Here is a 20,564-nt window from a genome sequence, read left to right on the forward strand (position 1 = left end):
CAGAACATTATAAAATGCATTGTACTCTGCTCTGAAAAGAGATCGCAAGAACAGGGCGAGGCCTTTTCAGGGGTGCTCCACTCAGGAAAAGAACCCAGGTTAAAATGAATCAGATTAAGTCTAAAACGGGTTAAAATGAACCTATGGTAGGGATGAGTCACCACGTTGAGGTAGTTGTCAGGACAAAAGACTGGCCCTAACACAGGGTTTCTTTAGCTCAGTTTCTTCCCTCTCCAAGGAAAGGAGCTCCTTCATGGCAACCTTGGTAAAAACGACGTCATTGGATGTTATAGAGTCAGTGACCGAGTATAGTTCAGGCCTCCCCAGCCTAGAGAAGCTGACCTTGATGTACATCAACCATCCAATCCTATGTACATTGTCTAGAGTCAGACAGTCCCTTATTATAGTATGGTTTAGGGGAATTTCAGGATTAAGCCACATCTTAAGCCATGCGATTAATGGTGCTGTTTTAATCAAATCAGCGATGAAGCCTTCTCCTAATTCCTGGTGGACGGTATAGGACGGGGTTGACTGCGGAACGCCCAAAACAGATCTAAAAAATTTGTTTTCCGCAGTCTGGATGGGATCAACTCTTTTATACCCCCACAGTGAGCCACCATATGAAGCTACTGAGATGCATTTAGCTTTATATATTTTACTGATAGCTTCAATTGGCCTACCCCCCAGTTTTTTTGAAAACCCATGGAGGGCAGCGGAAGTTCTGGCCAGCGTGGCTACTCTGTTTTTTACCTGGGGACCCCAGCTACCTTTCTCATCAAAGGTGATCCCCAGGTAGGGGAAAGAGGTGACCGAACAAGTTTTTCCTGGCCACAGAAAAAGGTTTTGTGGAGAGATTTCCTTGAGGCCCGGCCCATGAGCATTACCTGAGATTTTTTCGCATTTATTTTCAGGTCTAAGGAACCCATAAAGGATTCAAAGGCGTCCAAAAGCCATTGAAGCCCCACCCCTGTTCGGGCCAGTAGAACCGCGTCATCCGCGTACAGAAGAACTGGTATGCCCTGTTCCCCTGCACGTGGAATGTCGCTTGTAACGCCCCTTAGGGCGGGCTCTAGAGCGTTCACATACAGCGTGAACAGTAGTGGTGCCAAAATACATCCCTGACGGACTCCCCGTTCAGATGCAAACACATCAGTACACCTTCCATTAGTGGAAACTCTAATTTTTGCAGACAGGCCAGAATGGAGGTCAGACAATAAATTGACTATGGATCTATCCAGGCCCATGTCAACTAGTTTACCCCAGAGCTTAGATCTATTAACCATATCAAATGCAGAGGAGAGGTCCATGAACCCTAGGTACATGGACCCATCCTTGGCTCTGGTGTATTTCTCAATCAATAGATGGAGGTTGAGACACTGGTCCAGGGTACTTCTCTTGGGTCTAAACCCATATTGCACATTGCTCAAGATATTATTCTCAGAGGCCCATTCATTCAATTTCGCTAATAGGACTCTCCCTAGAATCTTAACTGAGGAGTCTATCAATGAAATGGGCCTGTAGCATGCGGGGTCCTGCCTATTACCTTTTTTGAAAACAGGAATAATTGTTGATGTTTTCCATGACTCAGGAATATTGTCACGATTTAAGGCATTGAAAACCCTGCAAAGCAGTCTTGACCAGAAGTTAGGGAAGCATTTAAAGGCATCAGCAGGAACACCATCTGGTCCTGGTGCCTTTTTAGTCAAAGTGCGATCAATAGCAACTAAAACTTCCTCAGCTTCAAAGTGCAAATAATTTCCTGGTATAGTAGTAGACTCTTCATGAGCACAATTCTCGACATGAAAATGGCCTGAGTATATGTCTCTGAAGTGTTTAATCCAATCCTCATCTGGGATATTAGTTTCTAGGGGAGAGTTATCCTCGCCTGTAAGAAGGGGTTGGTTAACAATCCTCCAGAACTCACCGCTGTTTTTGATTATGGCTGGATCTGTGAGTTGTGCCCAGGCTTTCTCTTTAAGCTGTTTCTTTCTAACTGCAATGGCTTTTTTATATGAAGCCCTGCTGGTCCTGATGAGGTCACGATCTTTTGGATCAGATTTAAGAGCATCAAGCAGCACGGAATGTGCTAGGGAGCAACTGTGATCAAACCATCTTTTAAGAGGTTTAGTTTTGGGTTTACTGATCACAGAGAGCCTATCGTTTATCTTACAACATATACTGCTAAATGCGAGGATTACATCCCCATCGTTAGCTTCATTAGATAGGCACACTCCAACCTCTTCCTCTGCCTCTAGCAGGATTTCTTGTATGAAGGGTTCTGGAATTATACTGTCCCATTTAAGTCTGCGTCTTTGGTCCTTAACTTTAAGTGATCCATCTATAAGTATTGGACCATAGTTACGTCCTAAAAATTCACCCTCTACTAGGTCCAAAGAAACTGGGTAATGGTCGCTAAAGGCAGATACCACAGTTCTATACATTAAAACCCTAGATAAAAAACATGCAGAAATAAAAATGTAATCAATGATAGAGCCATTGTCTGAGCCCTTAAAAGTAGAGGCCCTGCCACCCCCCTCCCCACAACTAGATTCGTATAGGTTCCATCTAGCGAGAACATTTTCAAGACAATCCCCCTGTTTGTTGTGCACCAGATGGACCATTGCACTGTTTGGGGGGGAATCTACGTCATCACAAACACACGAAAGCAAACAAGGATGTATATTAAAATCCCCTAAGAAGATGATTTCAAATGCGTTAACATCTTCACTATAGACTGACAAAAAATCATCCAATCTACCGAGACTATATGACGTGCAATCGGCAGCATTGGAGTTATAAAAATTAATAAACAAAATATTAGGAGAATCAGCACGAGACAATTCAACGATAAGACAATGCTCAGATCCTGAGGCTAATATCTTAAGGCAACCCTTGATGTCAAGTTTGAAGAGGCTAATCAGGCCCCCCTTAGCTCTTCCTGCTGAGCTAGCCACAGCAGGGATACTGAAGTAACTATAGCCATCAAGAGAAAAACTATTGTTAGTGTCCCAAGTTTCCTGCAAAGCGATAATGTCATACTTGGATATAAAATTTAACCAAATTACATTATCTGCTTTTGTCTTAATGCCAGCAATATTCCAGGTAAGAAAGCTAAAAACAGGCACATTGGTCCCAGACTGAACAGAATGTTCTGGCTGGAGTCAATCATTGTGGTCCAAAAAGGATAGGGGTGCAAAACGGTTGGACAGTAAGAGGGGTTGAGCAAAAGGATTCTGAAACCCTTGGGGTACTGAATGATTCACAGTGTTGCGAGTGTGTTCAAAACCCCATCTGTGGTGTGTATCAGCGTTAGAATCCCAACCAAAGGCTGGTGTTTTAGGGTATGTAACATTCTGTTGTTCACCATAAAAGAATTTTAATGTTAATGGTACAACAGAGCCCTGCCTACGTTGTGGTGGGAGTAAGTTAATAAGGATGTTAGGTAACACACCTGTGTGTGTAAAGCTTACTGCTACACAATCCCCCTTGAATTTTTTAGGGCGATTGCCCAGCCATGAAACCCTCTTAGCGGAAACTAGGCTAACAATACTACACCCAGCCTCCCCCATTCTGTCCTATGGTCAGGATGGCCTTTCACCAGGGAAAATTAAATGGAGTATTTTCCCATGTCAGGGCCTAGCACCCACACTGGCACAAGTCCTGCCTTTTACCTACACTGCACCCAGACAAGGGGTTACCCAGGACATCCTGAAGGGGTACCCCATGTGTATGCAAAAGGGAAAGTAAGGCCTGACAAGTGGTAGCACTTGTCAGAACAACATGCTAATTTAGCATAATGCCCGCAGGCCCTACACTGATGACCTGTGCTCCCTCTCTGTGCATTTCTTTAGTACTAGCTCTGGCACACACAGTGCACATCACTTAGGGATCTTACTAGTAAGACAAACATACCAATCAGAGACAACCAAACACCACTACAATTTACACAGGGAACATCTGTACGTGCACACGGATTAGCAGTGGCAAGCATCTAACTTCACAGCTCTCCGTCAGGAAAACGATCTAGGGGAAAAGCAAAACGTTTAAGTGAACTTTAGCCAACAAGGCCAAGTCTAACTATAACCATTTGCAAAACTGATGCAGCAGATGCCAAACCAAATGGAATCCTTCAAAATAGAAAAACACCAACTGGAGTGACAAATGCAGTAAGGTGTCTTGGGGATTCAGATAATACAATCTGATGGTAAGCAGACTCTAAATCCAACTTTGAGAAAAGTTTTGCACCATTAAGTTTTAACATCAACTCTTCAATTCTAGGTGACGGGTGGGCATCCATCCAAATGCTCTTATTCAAAGACCTAAGATCAATACAAACATGTAACTCCTTGTTCTTTTTTTTGGCTATGACATTGGGTGAAAGCCAAGGTTAACTAACCACTTGTCTGATTACACCTTGATCTAGCAAATATTTTAAGGCTTTGGATAGTACACTTCTAAAATTAAGGAAACATTCTTTATGTGTGTTTAACCGATGTGAAAGTATCTTTAAGTTTAATATTTAAATCAAAATATTTTAGTACACCTAGGTAATTTTCAAAGAGTACATCATATTTTTTAAGTAGCTGTTGAAGTTGAGCACTGAAATTATTATCAACATTTGCAACCTGTAATGAATTAACATTACTATTAGTATGTTGCTGTAAAATTTCACGAGACAGTTCAGAAATTGACATTACTTTTCTACTTTTTCCTGGTAAAAGCACAATATATAGGATGGCGTGATGTACCCAACCTAAGATATTCTTTCCTTTGAAGGTGACATAGATTTTATCACAGAAACACATATGGATACAAAATAACCAATAAGATCAATTGTGGATCTTTGAAAAGACTCTGTTTGGATATCAGGATCTTTTAATGGCTCATCTTTCCTTAGCTGTTTGAATGTATCATAATTGATAATAGTCACTCTGGCTCCTGAATCCATTAACAATCTGACAACTTTATTCCCTATTCCTATATCAGCAGTAGGATTTTCACAGGCATCGTTGTCCGTAAAAGTGATATTTAGAACCAGATCAGACAGACTTGTTTGCAATGCATCCTCTTCTATATAGTCAAGTATTTCATTTACTTGAAGGCTTCTTTTGAAGGAGACTTTTGGAAAATGTCCAGTTGAACCACACAAACAGTATATTTTCTTAACTGCAGGACATAACTTGAAATTAGATGCATGATGGGTAGATCCACAACAAAAACAAGCATGAAATTTTTTATTGGATGTTAGAAAATAAATACATGAACTTACTTGGCTGTCTCCTGTTCCTTCGTCACAGAATTTCCATAGGTGCTGTCTGAGCTAGGGTCCAAAGCCTAAAGCTACCCACATTGGAAAAAAGAGTCAGTTTTCTGTGGAAAATTTCAATGCATTCATGTTGAGTTTTTGGCTGTTTCCTGTTGCAGCCTCTAGGACTCCATGCACAAGTGAGGTACCACTTCTATTGGAAGAATTGTAGAATCATAGAATAGTAGAACACTTGTTATAACCCATTAGATTTTGCTGCATTTGTGGCTTTCACACATCAGCCAGTGTATATAAAAGATACAAGTTAGAAAAATAAGCTGTAAATCAGATGCTAGTACGGGTATCCAAAAATTCAGAGATGTCCAAAAAACCTCTGCTCCTAAACCTCATATCGTGTGCCCATTTCAGAAATACATAGGTTGTCTAATATCCATTTTTCACTCTTCCTATTTTGCTCTATGAATTGGTCTATAATTACCTAGCAGCTAGGGGGTTAAAGAAACAGGAAACAGTTTTTACTTGACTAGGAGCCAATTTTGAATTGGTGTTTTGAAAATTTGCCATATTGGAAAACCTTACTCCTTCACTGAGACCCCTGACTTAGATCCGTCCAATTTCAAACTTTGCCCCCTATTTTTTGGGCGAATATCCTACACTGATAGTGGTTATGTGGAATCTAGGCTGACCATATGATCTTCAAGAGTACACTAACAGCTATACATTTTCCTGGCATATATTTTTCGGAAATAGTTATGATATTAAATTGCTTTATCCTTTCCAGACTTGATTTCTGTACTGGAGTTAAGCTAGGATTACCAGCTTATCCTATCCAAAGGCAACAACTATTTCAAAATATGCCAACAAGTATTCCTTTTGAAATGAAAATGTTTGAGTAAGTGGTTTATGCATACTTGCTGGGATTTAGATTGACAGTGATGTGGGGTATTAATTCAGTGATGTGGTGAGGAGTGGAAGGTGCTACGGTGTGGTAGTGCAGCGGTCGTAGCTGCTAGTTAGTGGTAGTTCTAGCAGGTCCTGTTTGTTTTCTGGTGTGAGACTGTGTCTTGAATCTCTTGACCAGTGCTCTACTTAATTATGACATTGCATTATAGCATTGCTTGCCAGTAGAGTATGAGAGTCTATCTGGGTAAAGGTACACCCAAAGTGGAACTCCGTCTAACATGGTGACAACAATCTGCATACCCATTTATGGCAATACTAACAGTTGGTGGAATCTGATTCTAATAGTATGATGCTTTACTTGATCCTCTTGGTGGGTATTGCTCACTCATTCTCTCTAGTATATCTGCATAGTATGTGATAGCTGGACCACCTCCTGAGTATATATTGCATATGTGTATGAGTGCGTAGCAAATATGAGATGAAGTACCAAAGGTTTGGTTCTTCCTGAATGTATATTGTCTGATGGATTGATATGATACTGGTAATCTGAGGCTGCTTTCTTTCCTTTTACTGTATGTCCCTCACACTGCTCCTTTAGATTCCCATCCTTCAGTAATTCATTGTGCAGTCAAGGGTCACTATCTGCCTTTCGATGCACATTCCCAGAGGAGAATCTTTATGCTCTGGCAAAAGTTAGAACGTAGTTATAGCCAAATGGAACACAGCCCTGGAAAAGACTGGGATGATGCCTCACCCCTGAAACATGTGATTGGTGTTAGAGACAGATACGTACCTACAAAATACAGAGAGAAAAGTGATAGTTTAATTGCCAATGTTTACCATCATAATGTAAAAACCTGAAATGAGAAACATACTTTGCAAAGGTTGGTTTTTCTCAAATCTAATCGGCAAACATTGAATTTAATTGAACAATGGGTAATTATCACTGTCCCTAGTGTTGGAAATTAATTGGTCTCCCACACTTATCCAGTGTTCAACTTTTGACTTGTTGCTGTTCCTCACGTCAATGTAAAGGCAGGGCCAGACCAGAGACAGAATCCATGGCTGTCTTTCTCCAACTGGTTAGAACCAAAATCTCTAGGTCCCGAAGGTCTGTGCTTCTGAGTTTTGCTGAGAAGAGGGTTAACTGCCTTGCATGCTTGAAACCTGCCTTGTACATCAAAGGGCTCATTTACGAGCCCCTTGCACCACCGGAATGTCTCTTTTTAATGATGTTCTGGGGGCCAACACTGCAGAGCGGTACCTACGAGGCCACGTAAAGCCACGCTGCTTGGCTTTTCATGGCCTCGTAAATATGGTACGAGGCAATGGAGGGCAAGTCGCTGTGTTGCCTCACACTGTGATGGGGAGGTGTGCCATTGATGTTACGGTGGGTGTTTCCATAAAACACCCATGACCTTTCACACATTCCCAGATTTACAACATGATGTAGCCCTAGGAGCGCGTCAAAAGCCTATGCCTTCCGAGGGGTGGCATAAGGGTTGTTTTTGTGAAGGAAGGTATCCCTTCGCCCACAAAAACAATATGATTTCAACACAGACAAAGCCTGCGTTGGCACTAGGCAGACGCTCGTGTGCCAGGGCAGTAGAAGTTAACAAGAATGCGCTGTATCGCATAGCCCTTTTCTTTTGACGTAGGGCATCACAGCAGGAAGGCTTGTGGCTCTGCCATTTGCCAAAAATTAGTAAATAGAGACCCAAGAGTCTGAGATTTACTGTGACAATGCTGTTGTGAAGTGTTCAGTGTCACTAGGGTCTGACCAGGCTAGAGATTCTGTCCTATGGCTCAGCTCATTCCATGTGATGCTGTTTAACAGCTAACTCAACAAATCACTGCATGAGCAAAGCTCGTGAATGATCCTACAGCGGCACCTCGTGAGGTTGCTGTCACTGTTATCAGTACTGAAACCCTGCAAATACGAGGTCAGTGTGAAACCCTCCAAAAGGCATTTTGTGAGGTGCCAATCACTCTTGTGAGCCCCTACACCAACATGAAATTGTACCGAATAGTCTTCATCTCTCTCCTCCTCTCTGTCTCCCTTCTCAAATTACACAGAGTCCTTCCTCCTGTGTAGTCTTAGTTTTCCCTTTCTCCATACACCCTTCCTTTCATCTGCTTCTCTCTTTCTTCTTAAACTCTTCTTTCATGGCATCAAGATCAGCCGTAGTTGTTAAGGGGTATTTTCTGGAACATCTTTCCCATTTTTAGCCTGTTACTTCCAGACTCCTTGCCCAATTTCTCTCCCATTACATCCTTCCTTGACATTTCCCATCTCTTGTTTAGTAAATTGGAGACATTACTTCCTCATAATCATTGATAAAACCCTTAATGTTTTCCTTAATGCTTGAGGGGTTAAGCTAACACCTCTCTTGACTGGCCCTTTGCAGCCAGGCGGAATGTATAATTCCCATTCACATGACTTGAGTCTTGTCACTCCTTATTGTACTTAGCAGAACTTATCTATAGTTGGTTGTATTATTAGTTGCTTCTCTGGAGTGAACCTCAGGTGGTAGTCTCTGGTGACTTAAATGTGCTTCCAGGGCTTGGCTTCTGTTATTCAAGGGTGGGCTCCAGATAGTATGCACTTACCACCAGAGCATGTATTTCTGTCGCTCCTGGGTGGGCTCCACATTGTAATCTCTGCTTACCTAATAATGCCACCAAGACTTAAGTCAGTGCCTAATAAACAGATAATAGAAATGGATCACTGAAATAATATCTACTACCAAAATATCGAGTTCCCATAATATCGATGAAAAAATATCGAGGGACATAATATCGACTTTCTATCTTCACTAAGGTAAGTACAAAAATATTGAGTTTAAAATATCGAGTGTTAAAAATATAGACTGTCAAAATATCGATTTTTTTATGTCTTTAAAATAAGTTAAAACTATTATAATATTAAATATATTTAATATAAACATTGTTAAAATTATTAAATAAATGTAACATTATTACATAATTAATGTAACTTTAAAAAGTTAATAATAATAATACATATATATATAAATACATGTTATTAATAAAACATATAGAATATATTTACCGTAGCATAGCAAAAGGTTTAAAATTAATGTAACCACTCCAGTGGGTGCTACATTAAAGAGATCGTTGGATAGCGTAGGGGTAAAAATTACTATTCCCACTTCAGTGGGTACAAGAGTAGGGAAAGCGTTGGCTAGTGTAGGGGTAAAATTTACTATTCCCACTCTAGTGGGTGCAACAGTAGGGAAAGCGTTGGATAGCGTAGGGGTAAAAATTACTATTCCCACTCCAGTGGGTGCAACAGTAGGGAAAGCGTTGGATAGCGTAGGGGTAAAAATTACTATTCCCACTCCAAAGAGTGCAACAGTAGGGAAAGCGCTGGATAGCGTAGGGGTAAATATTACTATTCCCACTCCAGTGGGTGCTACAGTAGGGAAAGCGTTGGATAGCGTATGGGTAAAAATTACTATTCCCACTCCAAAGGGTGCAACAGTAGGGAAAGCGTTGGATAGCGTAGGGGTAAAAATTACTATTTCCACTCCAGTGGGTGCTACAGTATGGAAAGCGTTGGATGGCGTAGGGGTAAAAATTACTAATCCCACTCCAGTGGGTGCAACAGTAGGGAAGGCGTTGGATAGCGTAGGGGTAAAAATTACTATTCCCACTCCAGTGGGTGCTACAGTAGGGAAAGCGTTGGATAGCATAGAGGTAAAAATTACTATTCCCACTCCAGTGGGTGCAACAGTAGGGAAAGCGTTGGATAGCGTAGGGGTAAAAATTACTATTCCCACTCCAGTGGGTGCTACAGTAGGGAAAGCGTTGGATAGCGTAGGGGTAAAAATTACTATTCCCACTCCAGTGGGTGCAACAGTAGGGAAAGCGTTGGATAGCGTAGGGGTAAAAATTACTATTCCAACTCCAGTGGGTGCAACAGTAGGGAAAGCGTTGGATAGCGTAGGGGTGAAAATTACTATTCCCAATTAATTATTTTAAATTAATTACCAATTATATTTTAATTTTTTACCAATTAATAATTCATTTAAAAATATAATTAATTTACATAATTATTTATTCAAAATTAAATTACTTCCCACCCTATTCCCCTATAAACACACAACCCGCTACAGGAAATAAATTACTAAAATTTAATTATTTATCAATTATTTATTGTTAATTAATTACCAATTATATTTTAATTAATTACCAATTATTATATAATTAACAATTAGATTAAATTTACATAATTAATTCATTATAATTAAATTACTTCCCACCCTATTACCCTGTAAACACACAACCCGCTACAGAAAATAAATTACTAATAATTAATTATTTATCAATTATTCATTTTTAATTAATTAACAATTTATTTTAATTAATTACCAATTATTATTTAATTAACAATTAGATTAAATTTACATAATTAATTATTTATAATTAAATTACTTCCCACCCTATTCCCCTATAAACCCACAACCTGCTACAGATTTATATTACACAAATATTATTAAATATTAATAACTTACCTTATTTTCGATATTTTTGTTGTCTATGTTTTATCTAGTCTATATTATGTCTAGTCTATATTTTTGATTCGATATTTTGGCTATTCTAGTCGATATTACTCGATATTTTTGTTGTCTATATTTTGTCTAGTCTATATTTTGTCCAGTCTATATTTTTTACTCGATATTTTGTCCAATCGATATTTTGGAATCGATATTTGGTCTGTTTAGCAATAGAAATCTCTTGGATTGTGTATCAGAATAACAAACTGAATAGCCCCTTTTGGTCCCACATACAGTGCCTAACAAACAGAGTCCAGCCAGATGATGGATTTTGAAGGGATTGTCACATTTTGAGACCTCATAAGTGGGAACAAGAACCGCTACACTTGACTGTCCTCTGTTTTTACTGTCCTGAAAAAGACCTGCTCTGACATTGGTTCCACCTTGGGTCGAAGCGTTGACGCTCTATACCATACTCATGTCCTACATTATCTAGCCCCTGTAATTAACATAGGATTTGTACTATAGTGGTTATGAATGAGTGTAAAATTGTAATGGGACAGAAATTATTTTATTTGCATTATTGTATGTCGTCCCCTGTTTTTCATATTCTTTACATATGACATCACCTTGTCAACTGGTCACATATTCACGAAAAGTCGCTTCCCTATCGCACCTTGTTTTAACTGTTGATAAGAAAAGATTATTGTGACAGCCATATACAAAAGAATAATACATTAATTATCTGAAGTATGAAATATTCTCTGTGTGTGTTCCTTTTAATATATTAGTTATTGATTAACAAAGTAATTGCTTTATCCGACAGAACCATCTGTAGATTGTCATTGACAATTACATCACCTATTAAAGTAACTTGAAATAAAAGAAGTACGGTTTGGTTTATTGCGAAAGCCTATTCCACTGATGATTGCACTTCTTGGACTGGGTTCTGGAAAGTTCTGCTCAATTTCCTCTAGTGGCTACTCTCTACAGGTTCTAGCGGCGAAATTGCTGGGGTTTGGCCTGCTGGATATTACTTCTGTATTCCAGGCTTTGTCTTAATTTTTACTACCATCGCCAGGAAAATGTAGACAGTTACATTTCCATTAAGAATATCTGAAATTTAATTATGCATAACTAAATTATAAACTTTTTGAGTCCAGTAAAAAGATATTGAGCAGCTGTTTCAGCCCATTTAGTTTTGAGTTGAAACTTGGCAGTTCAAGAGGGAGAAGCATAGCAGTTTAAAAAAAAATTTATGTCATGGTTTGTGTCGTTTTCTATTTATTATATGTTCAAAAATACATCCTTCACCTTATAATTAATTAGCAAGTCATTTTCCATTTATGGAGGGGACATTTATATAATTTTACTTTGGGGATCATAACTGTTTCAATACTAGTTCTGGCCAGAATGGGCAGTTGTGGAAATGACATTGGATAGTGTAGTGTCCTTTCCAGCCTGGTTACGCACTAATGACTACACCACACATGGAGCTTAGTATAAAACGTCTTTATTCTTCTGCGTGTAACCACAAACCCAACATTCTAAACCTGCATTAATTTCACTACGCACTAACACTTACATCACAGTTCTACTGAGTCAATCAAGAGCCAAAAGGTTGATTTCTAACTCCCCCTCTGCTAAATAAAAAAAAAACATTTTTTACAAATATATACAATCATAACTCTTAAGGGAGTCTTCATAGGGCTCTGATCATACATCCCACCGTGCATACAGGAACTGGGGAAAGGCAGTCAAAGTATCCATTAGCTGCATTGGCGATGTAGGAACAACAGCAGCCAGGTGGTCAACAATTGTCCATTCAGACCCAGTCTCTACATTGACATCAATGCCTGATGAGCGATGAGTCACATGTCAGAAATTCAAGGAATCTCAAGTAATAGACTTCCCAGGATGTTGGGAAGTCACCATGTGCCCTTTGCTGGTCACAACATCAAATGAAACATCATATTTCCGCTTACTAGGCTCATGGACAAGTACACAAACTCCTCTAGTAAACGTAATGTCTTTTGCATGTCAGCACTTCCCTGCATAGGGCTTCATTTTTTTCTTATGATCCAAGTCTCTTATACGAGTTTCTTCTTCAGTACTTGATCTTCTGTTATTGAGGTAACTTAGTCATCGTGGCACTCCCGAACATCAAGGTTGCAGGACTTTCACCTGTGGTCGAGTGAGGGGTTGGATGGTAAGCTTGTAGAGTAGAATTTATGACAGTTTTAAAATTGAGCTTTTCCAATACAGCACGTTGAGCTGATTTCTTGAGAGTACGCATAAAAACGTTCGATAAAGCCATTGGCCTGTGGCCAAAGAAGTGTGCTCTTCTGATGTTTCACTTTAAGACGATTGAGAAAGTCTATAAATCCTCAACTGTTGAAAAGTGGGCTGTTGTCAAATTTTAGGAATGCAGGAACACCCCATGTGGGCAAGATGTAGTCTAATCTCTCAATAACTCTTTCTTAAGTGGTGGATGAGAGAACTTCTATCAATGGAAAGCGAGAGTACTCATCAACAATTACCATCCGGTGATGTCCATTGTCAAGAGGACCGAAGAAGTCAATGGCAATTCTTTCCCATGCATGCTTTGATAACTCTGACATGGTAAAGGAGTGTTGAGTGATTTTCGAAGATAGGCAGTTGCATTGATAACAGGGCTTCAATTCTCTTTCAACTTTCTCATGGAGATATGGAAACCAGACTCAGTCTTAGAGAGCTCGTTTTGTGTCCACTATTCCATGATGTCTTTCATGGGCCACTTCAATTATCTGTTGTTTCAGACTCTCCGGAATAATAATTCTTGAACATCTCAGGATAACGTGTTCTTGAGTAACAGACAGTTCGTATTTGATATTTTGAAACTTCTGGCACTCACTGTCACTTGTAAGAGGTGGAGTGTGCTGTCTAAGACCTGATGTGTAATAATGTCTTTCAATTTTACCATTTTATTATCTTGAATCATGTCAGTGACAATTTGTTCCAACGAAATGGCAGCTGGTGTGCTGGATTTTCTAATGCAATTTATGTAGGCTTCAGCTGTCTTAGAAGGAGTGCCTTGGTACTGTAAAGGCACTCGTGAGAAACAGTTGGCAGGCTTTTAATCTTTCCCTGAGCAGTGCACCATTGTGTAGTTGTATACTTGTAATTGTAGATCTCAGTGTTCAATGCGAGGAGGCATCTTGGCCTTTTAAGTGCCAAAGATGGTCAACAACAATTGATGATCCATCAAAAGCGTGAAAGGCTTTCCAAATAAGAATAAATTGAATTTTTACAAGAGCCCACCTCAGCTAAACTTTCTTTCTCAGGCTATGAATAACCATGTTAAGTTTGGGACAGACTTCTGCTTGCATACGCCACAACATACCTTCAAGTTTTTGGGTGTCCGCTGTGCAAGGATTGCGCCTGACTCAATAAAGCTGGCGTCAACAACAACCTCTGTATGAAGCTTTAAATCAGAGAATGCATTTTAGTAGCATTATCAATTTTTTGGTTAATCTTCTTGAAGCTTTGCTCACATTCAATATATCATCACTATAATGAAACACATTCATGATAGGCTGTATAATGCGTCGAATGACATCTCGAAACAGCTCTGCAACTGATGACACACTGAAATCTTGGGGCATATTTTCAGGTGAGTGGTGAAGCGTGGTGTTAAGCAATAATTGCTAACACCACGCTCCACCATTCTGAAAGCGCAGGGATGCACCGTATTTACAATGGTATCGTACATCCCTGAGTTTTCCCTAGCCCTGGTGCTAAACTTAGCTGCCAAGCACCTACACAGACACTCTTGCACCATTGTGCAAGGGTGCCTGCGTTGAGGGAATGATTGTTTATGTGTAGGAAGGTGTCCCTTCCTGCACATAAACAATCACTAACAGTGATTTATAACTCATATGTGTGCTGCACATATAGAAGTAGTAAATCATCATTTTTTTATGACTGTTTATGTGTATGAAGGGACACCTTCCTGCACATAAACAATCATTCATGGCGATTTGCTGTTTCTATGTGTGCTGCACAATGCAGCACACATAGAAACAGCAAAAAACGAGGGGAAATTAATCATTTCTACTAATTGCTCCATGTTAAAGCCAGGTTTTCCCTGGACCTAATTTTGGCACTGCCCCATATTTCCGCCACCCTAGGAAACAGGGGGCAGCGTCAAAATAAATGGATGTTGCAGTGGAACACCCACTGCAGCACCCATTGCCCGTCGCTTTCACGCTGAGTGCAGCGTGAAAGGCAGCCTTTTTTACAAGGTGGCGTTAAGCCATGTTAAGTGGCATAACTCTGCCTTATGAATAAGGCAAAGGGATTTTTGCACAGGAACGTTGCAAAAAGTGATGTTCCTGGGGCGAAAACGCTTGTAAATATGTCCCTCAGTCTTTTGTTATGGAACAGATCAATAGGTGTAGAAAAGGTTGAAATGTACCTGCAACTCTCCTCAAGTTCCAACAGATGACATCCTTTATTCAAATAAAGGCGAGAGAAGACCTTCACACCATTCAATTGGGTAATCATGTTGGCACTGTGCAGACTTGGATGTTGTTCTCATTTAATTGCCGTGTTCGCTTGATGCATGTCAACCCAGATGCTTTCAGCTCCTCCGCTATCCTTTTTTGGCAGTATCACTATGGAAGAAACCCATGACGTTGAACCAGTGGAACATTTAATGATATCATGTTTGAGCAATTATTCAAGTACTTTTTCAACAGCTTCCTGAAAATATAATGCAGGTCGTCTGTGTCTTTGAGCAGTAGGTCGGACATCCTCATTAAAATGTGATTGTACTTTCGTAGTCTTGAGTTTTCCTAACTCATGAAACAATGAAATGAACTGACTTACTATTTTGTGATTAGTATTCATGATATAGTTCACTAATACTAGTCTCATATCAGCAGCTGAAACTTAGTAAATAGGTACTTGATGCCGTCCCTTGAATTACATGAATGGGTGCCTGTACATTAGTTTTCTTGTATTTCATTGCTGCTTCAAATTAAACTTCAATTTTTAATGGTATCCATGCAACCCATGTATACACTTTAGTATTCAATAGCTTAAACTGTGGCAATGAGGACAGTTCATTGAATTTCTCCTCAGCCATTATGTTTATTGGCGCACCACTGTCGATAATAAAAGGTACTGAGCAGCCGTTTACCTTTAGTGTAATCTTCTGACAATGTTTAAATTACTTTTGTGCTTTTTCATGTCGACTTTTCTTTGACATATATTTTTCTTCACACGAGGTCAGCCCAACATGCGCACATATTTCAGAGGTAAACATTGACATTGCACAAATCATCTTCACTTTCACTTGACATTGATAATGAAGAACTGTTTGACGATGATTTAGATGACAATCAACTTCGCTTGGTGCCATTTTGCCTCAATTGGTGTGGTCGCTTGGCCTTGTTTTATTTTTTTATTTGCAAAGTTTTAAATAGCGCTGGCTAGACCCGGAGGTATCAGAGCGCTTTACATGAGGATCAGAGCATTACAGGTAACATAGTTACATCAATTACAGATTTCAAGTAAGGACATAGGAGAAAACAAAAACTTGAGATGCGGGGGAGGGAAGGAAACTGTTGTATATTGCTTTCTTGTTCTCTATGGTTTGTACTCTATGCCCTTGTTCCACATTCTAGATTTTAGATGGCTCTGACTCGTGGAGTTCTGTATGAGTCAGTTCTGTGCCTGGCCAGCAAGCGTTAGGGAGACTGCTGTTCCTTTCTCCATTAAAACTACAGATTACTACAACTACAGAAGCATCAGCGTTACATTATTTACAACAATTTTTGGCGATGATTTACCTGTTGCTGGCCAGAAGATTGTCAGAAGTGTATGCAGTTAAGGAATGGAGTCGGGCGATTTTCTTTCAAAATCCTGTGGTTCAGCAGTGTTTCCTTCGCTCAAGACCCACGACGTGTAAAGTATCTTCGGAAGAAATCTCTGTCCGAGTGAGATTTCAGATTTGATAGAAAGAGACTGAATTCGGCAAGTAACATAGATTCAACGGACTGTGAGTAGCCGGCATGGTTTAAATCCAGCTAACATTCTGTGCGCGCGCAGCTCTGTCCTCACCCGTCACTTCACTAGTCTGTGACGTGTATGCGCTGCGTGTCTGCGTGTCAAGCCTCACTTTGGATCGCGGCCATTTTAATTTGGTCGTTACAAGTTTATTTTTACCGCATTTCTACGCAGCGTGTGAATTTCTTGAGATGCCGTTTAAGCAACATTTGAAAGGTATGTCTCTTTCGCGTATTTGAGTGGGCAATTGAATCCGAACACGTGTTGCTCATAAGCAAAGGAAAGTGTGTAATTTATGAACAACGGAAAGCGTTCTATGATATAACGCGTCCAAAATATTGTTACAAGTTAATTGTTCTTTATTCTTGAAATGGCTCAGCAAGCTAACGTTTCAGTCAACATAACCTTTCCACCTCCCTTTTTAAGTGAAGTAGGCAATCCTCAGATTCCATGGGAAGATTGGTTTATTATATTTGACAACTATTTGGAGGCATTAGATCGGCAAGAATTCTCTGCTAAACGAAAAAAAGCAATTCTCCTCAGTACCCTTGGGAAAGAAGGACAGAGTCTTTAGATTTTTGCCCATAGCCTTACAAGCCAATGGTCACCCGTTACCTGATGAATATAAAGAAGCCATTACCAGATTAGAAGTAAGATTCGCAAAAGAAGAAAATCTAGTAATGAGTCGATATAAATTCTACACTCAACATCAGAGGGAGTCTGAATCTATAGATGAATTTGTGGCACGCTTAAGAGAATTATCTATTAAATGCAAATTCGGAGCCATGAATGATAAACTCATAAGGGATCAACTAATAGTACAATGCAAAAACATAAAGATCCAAGAACGACTTTGGGCCGCAAAGAACCCTACTTTAAAAGGAGCCATTGATCTGGCTAAAGTAATTGAACAATCTGAAGATTGTATGAAAGTCGTTGACTCTCATAAAAAGAATATTGCTCAACAAGACATTTCTGAGGTTTCTGGAAAAAAAACGAATCCACCATTTGAGCATTGTGAAGACGGTGCTGTTGCAGTTGTAAAGAATAAAAACAAGTTTGTTTTTAGAAAGAATACTCCTAGTAACAGACAGTGTTCAAGATGTGGGAGTTTCAGTCATTCTTCTGAAGCCAGGTTTTGCTTTGCGGCAAATAAGGAATGTTTGAATTGTGGACGGTTGGGACACTTTTCAAAGATGTGCAAACTAAAAAATAAACAGAGTTGCAGTGGTTGATGACTACATACGTGAAGATGTAAGGGAAAGAGACAAACTACTGGTAGTTAATGATGTGGAAGTAGTTGGAGATGAGAAGAGATTAAACAGACCTAAGGCTCTCTTCTACATAGATGGTCAGGAAGTGTCTTTGATGGTAGACACTGGTTCTCGCTACACGATCATACCTCAAATTCTGTTCAAGAGTATATGGAAAGAAAAGCCTCTTTCACCTGGTGACATTTCTCCTACCAGCTTTCAAGGGGAAAAAATTGACATTCTTGGCTATTTTGATAGTGATATTGTATTTCAAAATAGATCTACCTTTGGTAGAGTTTATGTTTCAATTGATGGCCCACCCATTCTGGGTTGGGTACATCAATATGATTTGTATATCGTCATAAATCCAAGGGCTAAGAACCAAGTAATGGTTGTTGAGGATGAAAACATTGATACCATTTTGCAAGAATTTAAGTCTGTGTTCAATGAAGAATTAGGAGAACTAAAAGGGTATTCTCACTTTATTAAATTGAAGGAAAATAGTGTTCCTGTACAACATAAGCTAAGGAGAGTACCTTTGTCTATTAGAGATGAAGTCAAATTTTTAATTAATGATATGTTACAGAGTGGTGTGATTGAGCCGGTTGAAGCCTCTCCGTGGGTTTCTCCGGTTGTCGTTTCGAGAAAACCTGACGGAAAACTGAGGTTCTGTATCGACCTCAGGTCTCTAAATAAGTGTGTAATTGCGGACACTTTTCCTTTGCCTAATATAGGGGAAATGGTGTCTACTCTTCAGGGTGCTAAGTTTTTTTCTAAGCTTGACCTGAAGAGTGCATACCATCAGGTTAGATTGCACATTTCTTCAAGACCACTCACTGCTTTTATAACATCTGAGGGTATTTTTCAGTTTACACGGCTCCCTTTCGGATTAATTTCAGCAGCCAGTGTATTCCAAAGGATGGTGAGTGAAATTTTCAGAGGCATACGTAATGTTGTTTTCTTCCAGGATGACATCTTGCTTTTTGGAGACACCGAAGCTAGTCATAATCGGGTACTCAAGGATGTTTTGCGTAGGATTTGTGACACTGGTCTCACTTTACGCAAGGAGAAGTGTTCTTTTCTTGTGCAGAATATAGAGTATCTAGGTCATGAGATCTCAGCTGAGGGTGTAAAGCCAAAAAAAGATCTCTTGGAAGCAATAAGTCTTGCTCCTAGTCCTGTGGACAAAGATCAGTTGCGCTCCTTTATGGGGTTGATCGAATATTATTCGAAATTTGTGGAAAAATTCTCTGAAAAGATTATACCTTTAAGGGAATTATTTAAGAAAGGTTGTAAATTTGTGTGGTGTAGTGAACAGGAAACTTGCTTCAAGAATATAAAAGAAGGCATTTGTAATGCTGGTATTCTTGCATCCTTTGATACTAGTAAAACATCCATTCTTATGGTAGACGCTAGTGCCTCTGGTATTGGGGCTTTCTTGTTACAAAAGCACAAGAATGGTGTTCGCCCCATTGCTTTTGCTTCACGCTCTCTCTCTCTTTCAGAAAATAATTATTCTGTTATTGAGAAGGAAGCTTTAGCTGCAGCTTGGGGTACCCATTACTTTCGCAATTACTTGTGGGGTACTAAATTTTATTTAAAAACTGATCATAAGCCCCTTGTTCGCATTTTTTCACCTGGAGGATGTAGTTCCGGGTCTCCTAGGCTTCCTAGACTTGCTGCTAAGTTACAGGAGTACCAATTTGAAATTTCTTATTTACAGGGGTGGAGAAATTTTCAAGCAGACTGCTTGTCAAGACTTTCTGTTCCTATTGCTACTGGTGGTGTGGACTTTAGTCATGACAACACTGACTCTAATGTTGCATGGATTGATGATATTGTTCATCTTGGCAAGGGTTAATTTTCAAAAGAAGAATGGGTTGATGCCATGACAAGTGACAGTGTTTTAAAAGAAGTTATCCAATTAATGAAAGTTGGGTCAAGAAGAAAAAGCTGTGTTAGTGTTAATGCCAGGCCGTATTTGAAAATAATTGATGAATTATCTCTGTGGAGTGATTTTATCTTGTTGCGGGGGGAAAGATTTGTCCCACCTTCCTCCTTAAGACCTAGATTGATTGGCCTTGCACATGAGGGTCACCTTGGTCATACCTTGACTCAACAACGCTTAAAAGCAAATTTCTGGTGGCCAGGGTTAGACTCTCAGTAAAGATGGTAATTTTGAGAAAAGTGTGAATAATGAAGGGAATAGTGGGTATATGTTCTCTTCTTTTGATGATTCTTCTAGTTCTTCCAATTCTCGTTCTTTCCCTTTTCCCAGGCAGATTGATGGTGGTGGTGATGCTAAGGAATCGCTGCTCAGCAGTTGTACTTCTAACCCCACTATTCCTAGCATTGCTTCCAACCCTGCTAGTGTCAGAAGTTCAAGGTACCGTAGGCCACCTTTGTATCTTGATGACTTTTATTGTGATTAATTGATTCATTTTCTTTTTCTTGTAATTATCTGTTTATTTGTTTTTTTGTTTTAAAGAGGGAAGATGTGTTGTATATTGCTTTCTTGTTCTCTATGCTTTGTTCTCTATGCCCTTGTTCCACATTCTAGATTTTAGATGGCTC

The sequence above is a fragment of the Lissotriton vulgaris genome, chromosome 3_1 (genome assembly GCF_964263255.1).
Source record: "Lissotriton vulgaris chromosome 3_1, aLisVul1.2, whole genome shotgun sequence".
NCBI lineage: Eukaryota > Metazoa > Chordata > Amphibia > Caudata > Salamandridae > Lissotriton > Lissotriton vulgaris.